Raw genomic sequence first — 13847 nt, 5'->3', positions numbered from 1 at the left:
CTAAATCAGTTCCTGGATATGCGCAGTCCGAAGAACGCAAGCGTATCAAACGCATGCGTACGCAAAGACATGTGTACGCATGTGTTCCTATAGACTATAATGCGTTTTTTTGCCGCATTCCTAGCGCTAACAATCGCATACGTTTCTAGGCGGCAAATTGACGCCTCTAAAATTACTACATGTAGCGTTTACCGTGCCAAGCCGCAAATGACGCATGCGTCGTCAAACGCGACAAAATGCAACCAATCGCAGACACATGCGTCCCTAATGTTTAAAGATAGGAAAACACAACGCATGCGGAAAATTGCGACACAAACGCTGCGGACACAACCGCAAATGTGAAACCGGCCTTAGGCAATCACTGCATGTGTTGCTGCTGTCTAACAGCTGTGAGACATGCAGCCATGGGGCTTGAACATATTTTTCGAGCACGTTGAAGACACTCGGTTAGCACCCGGGCATATTTGGATCACACCTCTTGAGTTAGGAGTGTCAGACTCCAGCACGCTCCCTCATCAGGACTGGTGTGAACAATGCCAGTCTTGATGTTCTGTGCCCTTTGTATTCCTTCTACACCTCTAGTAACAAATAATTGTTACCTCATTAATGGTGTTTTTTTGAAGCTATCTCAGTTTTGTTTCCATAGCTGCTCTCCAGACATGTATGTCTCCTTGGCCACAGACTACAAATTGATCCTGCAGTCATACTTCCTTCCATCTGTCTCTTACTTATTGCTAACGCTCTTTTGGGCTGTTCCCAAGGACTAAGGGCATATGTAATGGAGTATGACTGCTGCGACTGACTGCACAGTGTTTGTTTGCACTTTGCAACCATTAAAACGTATGTTTGCGTAGGAGCTGTAGGAGCTGTAGACACCAAACTGTAAACTATGTTTAATTTTCCAAAATGTCTTCTGCTGCCAAATACATTTGTGTTTTATGCTTCCTGGCAATTGAATTTAATCCTTATTGTCAGAAGTATTCTGCAGTGGAGCTGTATGACAATTGTGCTCTCTTGTATTCCTGTCAGCAGGTGCGTTACATTCAGAAACATGAGGTCCTGTCTCCATGGACCCCACTGATTTTACTCTCCAGTGGGCTGGCGTTACTTCATGCTGCTGAGTGATGCTGAGAAGCATCTGCCTGAAACTGATCATACATGGGTTGTATGCTTCACTAATAAACATCTCTTACCTTCCCACCCAAGTCTTCCCCACAGTGGGTAGTAATCTGATTAACTCTTTCCAGAGGATGTTTTTAATATGTGAAGGTGATCTGACAACATTTTCAGACCGTTTTCATTGTGACCCTAAATCAGGGCCTCACAACCTGCATGTGGGCCTGCAACGCTATTCTGTCCAGCCCCCAACCATGTGGACAGAAAAATGCTTGTATGACAGGTTAACTCGCAGAGAATGGCGGGCGGCTTAGGAGGAGGGCTAACAAATCCTAATGGTGCACTGTGTAGTCATCTCTGGATGCTTCGTACATCAGGAGAATGGGGTCTCGTCACCTGTACTTCAGAAAGTAGTATATGAATTGAGCAAGTGATCGTGTCTGTGACTCCACTGTAGTTTATGGGAGTTCTGAATCATTAGGCGGCAAGGAAAATCCCATGGTCTATTGTAGAGGGCCATGTGCATGCATGACTCTTTAGGACGTATTCACACAGTATTTGTTTGTGCCCATCAGACATTTTTATTCTAATTAATTGCTGTGTGAAACGCGTGTGCTCCCATCACTGCGGTGTTGTAGCTCCAACTGTGTTAATTTTTTCTACAACAAAGCTTTGGGATTTTCTTGGATGATGCTGTAAGCTGGATATTTTTCTTTTTTACATATCAGCCATTTATGGTGTATCCTTCTGATATGTCCCAGAAGGTAATATTTAGTGAGGCCCACATCTAAACCTTCCGTCCACAATATCTATTATGCAAAGGCTCCTGAATTAAATTAGTGGCTAGAAGAAATCCGTGACTACTAACAGACTACATTACTGTTCCTTCAAATGGACTTGGAAATTGTGAACCTACAGTATCATTAGCATTGGCCATCAGTGTTTACCAGAGGTCCTGCTGGTCTGACCCCCATCAGCACGTTCCTTCACGTTGTGGTGGCATCATCTGTATTACAGCTTGTCCCAGTCAGGTGTTCAGGGATTTTCCAGCATATCTCCGCAGCAGGACTGTTTAATAGCTAGATAAAATACATAAAGGAACCTGCTAATATAAAACCCCAGTGATGTCCAATCAAAACCAAAAAGCTAAATATTAATCATACAATTAGCAAATCCATAAAGTTGCTTTTTCCTTTCTTTATGGGACTTCAGAACAGACCAGAAGATTCTGTACTATATCATCAGTACTGTATGGGTTAAAATTCAGAGAAGAAACTGAAGAGCTCCAGCTGCTTATATTCCCTTGGTCGTCATTGTAATTCAGATTTCTTGTGCCAAGACAGATGAAACATTTTAAGGGATCTTTGTTAAGAGCGGGTTATTCCACAGGTAGCGGACAGGACATCATTATTTTCACACATGGCTTCCAACAAGGGCTCTTGTGTGCTTGAAACTAAAGCTGTTGAGTAAAGTTACTGAGGCAAGTTAGTGTAACGGAAGGTTTTCTCCCTCGGTCCTCTGCTCTTCCGAGGATGGCTTCCATTCATGTTTGTACCTTTGAAACGGTAAACTGTTCTGTGAAACTTCACACTGCTGAAATGTGTTCATAGCGGCCTTGTCTACAGTACGTCCCTGCGGAATTAGCTACTTGTTGGTAGAGTATTCTGCAGATAAACTGATACATTTACTTGGTGTGCTCTCTTTTGGCTTTTGAGCCTACAATTTACAATATTAGATATTCCGGGCTGCAAAATTAACATAGATGAATCCAAATAGTTATCAGTAATGTGAAATACATCATAAGATAGTATGCTGAATCATTTTCATCCCAAATCCCTATCTATTTAGTGCCATAATTTAAACTATTTTCTAATATAGGTGCATGAATAATTCTCTATCCTTTCCTAACTACATTGCGTTATGGCAGTCCGTTAGACGGACTGCGTTACACAACGGCATAACGTGGTGTAACGCAGTCCGTTAACGCTGCCATTAACCCCTATTATCGGACGCATCGCTAACGCATGCCATAATCAGCATGCGCTAGCGATGTGCCGTCATTCAGTGACTGAGCCTCGGACGTGGGCTGCAGCGTCTTAGACTCCGTCACCGCTAGCACAGATGAATCATCTGCGCTAGCGGTATAGCATAACGCGATGGCGTGTATGCTATGGTGTTAACGCAGCCCATCAACGCTATGCGTTGAACGGGCTGCTTTAACACAATGTGAACCTGGCCTTAGATGTTGCTTCGTCTGAGAATGCCAGAGCATGCTGGGATAGTCAAACGAAGCGTCATCGTGTGTCACTGCAGCAGCCTCTGCCCTCGCCCTGAAACGAAGCATCATCAATGACACTCATTTCTAGGTCTGGGCTAGTCCCTGCTCTGTCCCTGTCTGATGTGCAGTGTGCACAATGACAGCACGCTCTGTTCCCGGCTCACATTAGCAGCAAAGAGCCGGAAAAAGAGCGGTGTCAGAATACACGGCATGCAGAGACCAGTGACGTCACTTGCGGGGGTGATTGACACCGCTCTGTTCCCAACTCATTAATACTGGTCTTATCCGGCGATAGAGCATGCGCTGTCATTATGCACGTGGCACAGTGCACAGGGACTAGTCCAGGCCCTGAAACAAGTGTCACTGATGACTCTTCAGCTCAGGGAGGTGGCAGCACTGCGTCTGTTACCGCAGTCCTATAGACATATAGCTCCGAGAGTTTACATGTTCTTCCCGTTCAACCTTCTGCATCTGTGCTGGCTTTCTTTGGATCTTTAATTAAAACTCAACTAATAGTCAAAATAATGCAAAGAGATCTAAAGTCAAATGTATTAAAAAAAGCAAAGAAAAAAAAAATTTTGAGACAGCGAGTCTACCTCTCTTTTCTTTTTGTCACTCTTGTCTCCCCTTTTTTTGTCAAAAAAAATGTCCTGGAGATTGTAGCTACAATACTGGTACTAGTGGCAGGAGCTAGATCTAGGGTGTCACGTAAGAATAGACATTCCGATGAGCTGTGTGTAAATGTGACCAGCATTCCACTGGGGGTTCTGTAATAGTCTATGTGCACATGTTGCAGATTTCCTGCTGATCTGCAGCATTTTTTTCCACGCAGAAACGCTGCAGAGCCAAGAGATGCAGAATCCGCACAGAAAATTACACAGGCAAATCCGCAACGTGTGCACATACCCTTAAAGGTTTTCTGAAAGCATGAGTGAAGCATGGTACATGGATCAACCGGCGGCGGTATGATACTATTGTTCATCGGTAAACTTTTACTGATCACTGGTTGTTTAAATGCCTGTTTGCACAAGCAGTCCAAAGCAAATAATGAGCAAGCTGTATTATCTTGCAATGTAAATGCCCCTTAAAGTGAACCTGTCACCAGGTTTGGCCAATAAGAGATGCGGCCATCACATTTCAGGGCTGATAAACAGCATTCAATAATGCTGTATATCTGCCCTCAACCCGACCTGCAAGAGAAGAGAAATAAGTGTTATTATACTCACCTGCGGGGTGGTCTGGTCCGATAAACATCCCGTCTTCTTACGATCCCCGCCCTCCTGAATGCTTCATGTGGATGACATGTCCCTTCGTCATCCACACAGTCTCCTCGAGCGCAGAGCTCCTTTGCTGGTGTACTTCTCTGCCCTGTCGAGGTCAGAGCAAAGTACTTCAGTGCGCAGGCGCCAGGGCTCTTTGACCTTTTCCGGCACCTGTGCACTGCAGTACTTTGCTCTGCCCTCAACAGGGCAGAGAAGTACGCTTGCGCAGGAGTGGGGTGCCGAGGAGACGCATCATCCACACAAAGCAAGCAAGAGGGTGGCACCGCAAGAAGGGAGGCGCCGGACCAAGACCAGCGACCCCCATCTGATCGGACCACCCCGCGGGTGAGTATAATAAAAGTTATTTTTCTTCTCTTGCAGGTCGGGTTGGGGGCAGATATACAGCATTATACAGGTTGGGTTGGGGGCAGATATACAGCATTATAGAATGCTGTATATCAGCCCTGAAAGGTGATGGCCATATCTCTTATCATCCAAACCTGGTGACGGGTTCCCTTTAAGCCTCTGCTTATACCTATTATTGCACTATGTTTGGCTTATATGCTGGAAACGCCCCTTGTGCCTATTAAATGTTTCCATAAGGCCCCATTAACACAGGATATTGGCAGAGAGTATCGTCTTGGTTTACACCCTGCTCGTATAAGTTGCACTTTTTTTCTTTCCATTGAATAAAATATCATAGAGTTGGCCCCTATATGCCTACATGGTAGCTTACTTTGAAGCCTTTCATTGGAGGTACAGTATATGTTGGTTGACCTTCAATGAAAAAAAACAAAATAGCTTGAACTTAATACATAAAATAACACAAAAGTTGTAGATTATAATGAAAGCAAGTGGTTATCTGTGAAACAAATGCCAGTCTAGGTGATGTTCAGGCAGATCAAATAAATAACATAAATCAGAACCTTTGTTTTTTTTCTTCTAACCGTGTGAGATTGGCCATTCATGTAATAATTTTTGTGATGACCCCCCCCCCCCCCCAACTACCCTGTTAGATGATATTTGGGGGAGAGAAAGATCCTGCCTGTTGGATTTTCTCCCAAGCTAAGCCGCTGTCACAGGACTCTGGCAGTGGCTCTTTCATAGAGAACCGTGAAATCGGGACCGATGGCTGTCGGTGAAACGATCCTTCCGCTGACCGTTATCTAATGTACTGTACAGTATGTGGGGTCACAGGTCTGTGCAAGTTTCGATTTTGCCTATGAATTTTTGTTAAGATAATTTATCTAAGATAACGAGGTGGGTGAATACATGATATCCACAGTAGATTCCTTACATTTTTTTTTTGTTTCCAACCTACTCTTTGCTCATCTTCTGTTGTGGAAACATTTTGAAAAATTGTCGAAGGAGGTGCTGGGAGGGAGCTGTTGTATTTTATCCTCAGGATTGCATCATGTCGGTTAACAATCTGAATTAATGTCTATATCACACTTTTACCAAAAATCAGGTTGAGTATAAATCTGGTGAGGAACCAGTCACCTGGAAGAGAAGAATCATCTCTTGAAGCAAAGTTAGCTGACTCTCAATTGTCAATCAAAATTTTTGAGACAGATGCCACTGGCACTCCATAACATTAGGAAGTGAAAATCGCAGCCAGCGGCATAATTCTCTGTGGACCACAGGTTGACTGAACATTTCTGGGATTTATGACATTCCTCCCCCAGGCTGTGGGACATGACAACATCAGTCTGCACTGGCTGGAAGAAACATTTGCTTACATTATTGGAGTTGTGAACAGACTGTTGACTCTTATGCCAAATTAAACTTTCCAATACTGGAGCTTGTATACGGGTTTATGTATAAAAACCTGGACTACAGACGTCAGATTGGTGCTGTATGATGTGCTGATCAGTTGTGACGTCATGGCTTTAATTTGATGTGGACCTCCTAAGAGTTATTCATGGGTTTTGCAACTTTATTGAAACTTAATGACTTTGTAGTCACATTGGTTATGTGCAGATGGCTTTATCTGTAAATTCTGTGTAAAACCTTAATAGGATTATTCCACAAAGAATTTTATCCTAAATCAAACAGAAAAAAAATAAAATTTAAGTACGGTAAGCCTTGAATTTTAAGCCATGTTCTAAAATTTTTACTCTGGAAAGATAGAAATCAAAGGTTGTTATAGAGCCCCTAGCATTCAGCTCACACCCTGATACTACGCCCACGCCGCATGTCTGCTTTTGGCTGTGCAATTTGAGGATATACAATCGTATGTTTTCAAAATTACGCTGTATATTCAATACCCATTCTAGCTATTAAACCCAGAGTTGGCGAAGGGCTTCAAAGGAAAGGAAACATGTCACCAAAGTTTTTCACATATAAAGCAGGGCTAGCATCTGTAAGCCCTCATATACAGAATTCTATAATACTGTATAATTCTATACTCTGCTGTGCATAACACAAAATAGCTTTCATTACACTCACCTAGGGGGCGGTCCGGTGCGATGAGCGTCACTGGTCTTGATCCGGTGCCTCCTCTCTTCTTGCTATTGCTGTCCTCCTTCTTGCCTCATGTGGATGACACATCCTACATCAGCACACAGTGTCCTCTATCGCGCTCCTGTGCAGGCGCACTTCTCTGACCTGCCGAGGGCAGAGCAAAGTACTGTAATGTGCATACCGCGGAAAAGTAAAAAAGCCCTCCGTACACTTTATACTTCAGCCAGGGTCTCTTTTCTTATATTATGCTGCTTTCAGATGGGGTAGCAAAAACCTATTGACAGATTCTTTTTAAAGGTGTTTTTCAGGATCTTGACACATTTTTGCAATCACACTTTGTGCCTACAAACTACTGAATCTCGGTAGAACTTGGTAAGAAGCGAATGAGTATGCAAATTGCACACTTGTGGTCGCATGACCCCCTAATTGAGCTGGGAATACAGTGGAATCGTGATGGTGTTCACAGTGTACATTGTCACACTTTAGTAATCTGCAGTCACACCGAGCCATAGCAGAAATTTGTCTTGAGCCCAGCAAAACCACTTTAACAGACTCCATTGACTTCAGTGGGCTTAGTTGGGTTGCAGTATTTTCGATTGGGAAAAGTTGTATAGACCCTATAATCAACTGTATTTTTATACAAGAGGAATAACCCCCAACTCACCATAATTATACGTATGATTACAATTGATGTCATATGACTCCTCTAATCATGAAAAAAAGGATCGCCCTCGTCTATCTGTTCAGATAATGAGCTATAGCGGGGCAATGTCGCCATATGTCCCAGAATAATTGTTTAAAGTGACTCACATTTACAATTTTAAGTGAACCATGTTAACCAATGGCTTATATGTGATATAGGCAAGCTATAGGAAAAACTGTTTGCTATGTTGGGTTCTAATGAGACTAGGACAGGGCCTCTGCTTTTCATGTATAACATAAAATACTATAAAGTGTGTGTATATGTGTATATATATATATATATATATATATATATATATATATATATATATATATATATATATATATATATATATATATATATATTACTAGGTGGTGGCCCGATTCTAACGCATCGGGTATTCTAGAATATGTATGTATGTGCGTCGCGCTTAGCACAGCCACGTAGTATATAGCACAGCCCACGTAATATATAGCATAGCCCACGTAGTATATAACACTGCCCACGTAGTATATAACACTGCCCACGTAGTATATAACACTGCCCACGTAGTATATAACACTGCCCACGTAGTATATAACACTGCCCACGTAGTATATAACACTGCCCACGTAGCATATAACACTGCCCACGTAGCATATAACACAGCCCACGTAGCATATAACACAGCCCACGTAATATATAGCACAGCCCACGTAATATATAACACTGCCCACACAGTATATAACACAGCCCACGTAGCATATAACACTGCCCTCGTAATATATAACACAGCCCACGTAGCATATAGCACAGCCCACGTAGCATATAGCACAGCCCACGTAGCATATAGCACAGCCCACGTAGCATATAGCACAGCCCACGTAGCATATAGCACAGCCCACGTAGCATATAGCACAGCCCACGTAGCATATAGCACAGCCCACGTAGCATATAGCACAGCCCACGTAGCATATAGCACAGCCCACGTAGCATATAGCACAGCCCACGTAGCATATAGCACAGCCCACGTAGCATATAGCACAGCCCACGTAGCATATAGCACAGCCCACGTAGCATATAGCACAGCCCACGTAGCATATAGCACAGCCCACGTAGCATATAGCACAGCCCACGTAGCATATAGCACAGCCCACGTAATATATAACACTGCCCACGCAGTATATAACACAGCCCACGTAGTATAACACAGCCCACATCGTATATAACACAGCCCATGTAGTATAACACAGCCCACATAGTATATAGCACAGCCCACGTAGTATATAGCACAGCCACGTAGTATATAGCACAGCCACGCAGTATATAGCAGCCCACATAATATATAACACAGCCCACATAGTATATAGCAGCCGCGTAGTATATAGCAGCCGCGTAGTATATAGCAGCCACGTAGTATATAGCAGCCATGTAGTATATAACACAGCTCACGTAATATATAGCACAGCCCACGTAATATATAGCACAGCCCACGCAGTATATAACATAGGCCACGTAGTATACAACACAGGCCACGTGGTATATAACACAGCCCACGTAATATATAGCAGTGTGGGCACCATATCCCTGTTAAGAAAAAAAAATTAAATAAATAATAGTAAATAAAGGTAAACTGACTGAACAGCAATCTAGTCTGAACTGGTGCATAACCAAAAAAGACTTACATAGCAAATAGATCAATGGCTGCACTCAACTGTACTATAGCTAGGAAATGTGTGAGTGCAGCCATTGATCTATTAAATAAAAAATAGTTATATACTCACCCTCCGGCGTCCAGCGAAGCTGTGCTGATGCGCGCGATGCTGCCGCCAGCTTCCGTTCCCAGTGATGCATTGCGAAATTACCCAGGTGACTTAGCGGTCTCGCGAGACCGCTAAGTCATCTGGGTAATTTCACAATGCAACTCTGGGAACGGAAAGTGCCGGCCGCATCGTGTGGAGCGGGAAAGCTGCGGAGGCGACGGAAAGTGAGAATAGCATGATTTATTTTTTTAAATTATTTTTACCATTATATCTTTTTACTATTGATGCTGCATAGGCAGCATCAATAGTAAAAAGTTGGTCTGGGATGGGGCGACACACTGGCGCTGACTGGAGGGGAGTAAGGAGGGGGCACTGACTGGAGGAGAGTAGAGAGGGGCCAATTTGCGGCCGGACTAAGGGTATGTGCACACGTATCTGTGAGGGCTGCGGATTTTTCCGCAGCTGATTTGATAAAACCACAGGGCAAAACCGCTGCTGTTTTTCCTGTGGATTTATCGCGGTTTCTATTGCGGATTCCGCTGTGGGTTTACACCTGCAGTTTTCTATTGGAGCAGGTGTAAAACTGCTGCGGATTCCGCACAAAGAATTGACATGCTGTGGAAAATAAACCGCTGCGTTTCCACGCGGTTTTTTCCGCAGCATGTGCACTGCGGATTGCATTTCCCATAGGTTTACATGGTACTGTAAATGCATGGGAAACCGCTGCGGACCTGCAGCTGTGGAAACGCTGCAGATCCACAGCAAAATCCGCAGCGTGTGCACATACCCTTAGCCACCAATCAGCGACGCGGGATTTCCGTTACGGAAGTTGCAGACAGACAAACAGACGGAAGTACCCCTTAGACAATTATATATATATATACAGTATATGTATGTGTATGTATATATATATATATATATATATATATATATATATATATATATATATATATATATATATATATATATATATATATCTGAAAAAGCATAAAAATATATGTGTAAGCTTGCAGGTCAAGATATCTGTCCTCTTTTGCAGGCTCCTTATCTGGTTGTTCTGGACCTTTTATCAGACATTTTATTGTCTCTTTTACGGGATGTTGAGTCGTCAAATAGAGTAGGGTTACATCAAGGTCAGCCGTGTCGCCTTTTTCTGTGGCACCAAGACTGCTGTCTGTCTGGGAAACCTTTTATATTGTTGTGTAATATTTGCTGCATGCCTGGTTTATTATACAATTATTTTGCTTGCAGCACCACTTTTAGGAGTATTATGTGGTTGTTAAATCCTAATAAACAGCATAAACCACAACCCCATATTCCTAGTAGAATTTGGTTTATAAAATGCTAAAGGTTAGTTTAATATGTCCCAAGAGACATTATGTATTCTGTAGGTTTTTGTCGTAATCTTAAAATATGCCCATCTCCGAGGCTGTGACTGATGGGGTACAGTTTTGCCTGGAAACATCCATTGGTAAAATTTCATATACATGTACAGACTTATTTAGCATTTTGTTTCCTTTTCTATTTCATATAGTTTTGTTTTGTTTTTTAAATAAAAGTACTTAAAAGAAATAGTTATGGCAGAATTATTATGGGAGTTTATGTGGAAGAGGTTTCTAATAGCATTTCACAGTTAAATATTCCATAAGTGTTATAAAAATGACACGGGAGCGGGAAGATTGTGCTTTTAGGAGTCGTAATCACTTATTCCGTAGCCCATATTACATATTCAGTTGAACATTTTAAGTGCCTAAAATATAAGTAATCTGCATTATGAGGAATGTCCTCATATAGTTGGATCACTCTTGCTCGCAGCGTGGAACAGGTAAGATGAGAAGGATTTACAGTGTCAGTGGCTTTTTTCAGATTTTTTTTTTAAGTATAATTTTCATGTAAGACGTTTAATGAAAGGCGTAGCAATTACATCTCTAACATTGTTGTTTAATAACCTGCTCTCAAACATTATACATTTCTTTACGTTTTACATGTTCGCCTGACAAGGGTAATAAGGCTGTGACAGATGATATAATGGGCGGTCGGTTTCATTACCTGTCACTATTGCAATATTAAAACAAAAGTAGCTCGTTTATATTTAAGTATCCAGAGTCGTCTGCTATCATAAAATGAGATTCCTTCCTGCAGGATATATAAATGTGATTTGTGGATCTGCTTTGTACTGTCCATAAACTTATTCTATGTAATAATAAATAGCGCAGTCTGCACCGCTAGTATTGGCGTGAAAGCACCAGAACCCCATCAGAAACCTGTCCAGCACCATGTATCATTAGTAACGGGAATGACTTGATGGTTCATATACTAATCTTTACACTAATGATTATTAAATGGAAGCAATTCTACTGTAACGAGTTTTTACTTTCATTTATTCATTGCTTAAATATGCATAGAAAGAGAGTGAGGAAACATGGAGGTGCTAATTGTATGTTAGTAACAGTGTGCCGTGAGAAAGCATAAAAAAAGTAAATAAGGAGTTGGCCATGGTGGAACTGAGAAATACGTGGTGACGTGTTTCTCTTATACTTTTCCTCTGATTGTTGGCTTACAAATACTGAGGTAAAATACTGACCAAATATTCAACGTGTGAATGTGGCCTTAGTCTAGCTGTAAAGTTTCAGTCACGTAAAATTAGCCCTTAATGCCACCATACACACTAGACTAATGTCATCCGAACCCACAAATATTGACTGGTTCAGCCGACAGTCTGATGTGTATGGGGTCCCCTGACAGACTATAGTACAAGGGTCCGACATGTCCGATTTTACACTGCCTATCTTTTATTTCTTTAAAGAGGCATTTACAGTGCAACAGAATTCTGAACAAGCGTCGCTAAATACGCTCATTTCACAATTCTCTTACCATGTGTGAAATGATCTTTTGTGCAGTATTAAAAAAACATTGTTTGCGGCGCATCATTTTGTCTAAATGTGACTTGTACCATCGAGAACTATGGAAGTCTGTGCACACTCAGCGTTCTAGAGTACATCGCTCAGTGCACATTGTTTGTTTACTAGGTCGCTCAATGTACTTCGATTGGTTTTCCTGTGTAAAAAGGCCTTGAAATGATTGCCGATGGGTAAATGTTTATGATAAGCAGTCATATCGTGCCACCGATCTGTCCATGTAAATGGACCTTGAGAGAAGTCACCACCAGAGATGCCTGGCAGCGGCAGTCTCATGAAAAACTCAGGAGGGCTCCTGCGTAAAGGAGAGTAGTGTGAGATCTAACCTATCTAATGTAGATTAACATTGTATGAACCTGCCAACATCAACCAACAGCCTAATGTGTATGACGGCCTCCTGACTCTTCTAACAGATGATGTGAGGGAAGAGAAGGATCCAACAGGTCCAGTATTGAACCGCTGATCCTTTTGTTCTCCAGGAGATAAGCCACTGCCAGAAAGGTCTAGCAGTGGCTCTCACAGTGGTAGTCAAGCATTCCTGTGTGTAGGGGAGAAGAGAGATAGCTGTGGAACGAACAAAAAATTATTCTTTGTCCGACATCTATTATGTATGTGGGAGCTTTATGACGATGACCAGCTTGAGTTCTTTTGGCTGATAAATAGCTAAAATTGTAAGTTAAAGTATGATTGCACTGTTTTTTTGAGGGGTAGGGGTATTCAGTGAATAGACCCTTTTGCAAAAAGTAAAAGCACTCATTAGACTGTCTATAATGTCAGAGTTCCAGTGCTTGCCTAAACGCTTACATTTCACCATGGTGTATCCCGATCAGAGTATACAGGGTTTGAGTGTTGTTAGCTACCACAGTTACAAATAGGTTTGCAAAGGAACTGTAGACACAAAATGATAGGAATGGCTTAATTAAAATCTACTAATTAGGTGTCTTTATTTTTCTTTGTGGATGCATTGATACAATTAAAGACGATGGTTGCAAAAATGGACATAGTTTATATTTTGACTTTTTTTTGTACTTTTCTCAAGTTAGAGAATTTTAATTTTCCATGGCAGATCTGTTGTCCATTAGCAAAATAACAACAGTTCTTGAAGATCAGATCTGTCCAGTGGGTCTCGGAGAAAATATTGGCTTTGGAGGCTCTTAACAGTGTAAGGGAGAGCTTTGGTTGTTTCTCTCGGAGAATGTTTTTTTGCCATCTATTACTACTAGAGAAGGCGTCCATACACATTAGACAACATCTATGTCTCCCGACTGCTCCTCCGCATCAATGCTCGATATGAAGAGGTGAGTCGCACTGATAGTGGCTTATCTAGCTTCAGAACAGAAAGACCGTGCTCTTGAACTCAAACTGTCTGATCCTTTTCTCCCTAAT

The 13847-nt window shown here is 42.1% G+C and overlaps 1 protein-coding gene across 9 annotated transcripts in view; it reads left to right on the top strand.

The window, feature by feature from the left end:
- Positions 1–13847, top strand: part of MID1 (midline 1) — a 596642-nt gene that overhangs the window by 490833 nt on the left and 91962 nt on the right. The window lies entirely within an intron of this gene.

This window comes from Ranitomeya variabilis, chromosome 3 (assembly GCF_051348905.1).
Source record: "Ranitomeya variabilis isolate aRanVar5 chromosome 3, aRanVar5.hap1, whole genome shotgun sequence".
NCBI classification, from domain to species: domain Eukaryota; kingdom Metazoa; phylum Chordata; class Amphibia; order Anura; family Dendrobatidae; genus Ranitomeya; species Ranitomeya variabilis.
Note: the sequence above shows the minus strand (reverse complement) of the source record. Positions and strands in the feature narration are given on the sequence as shown.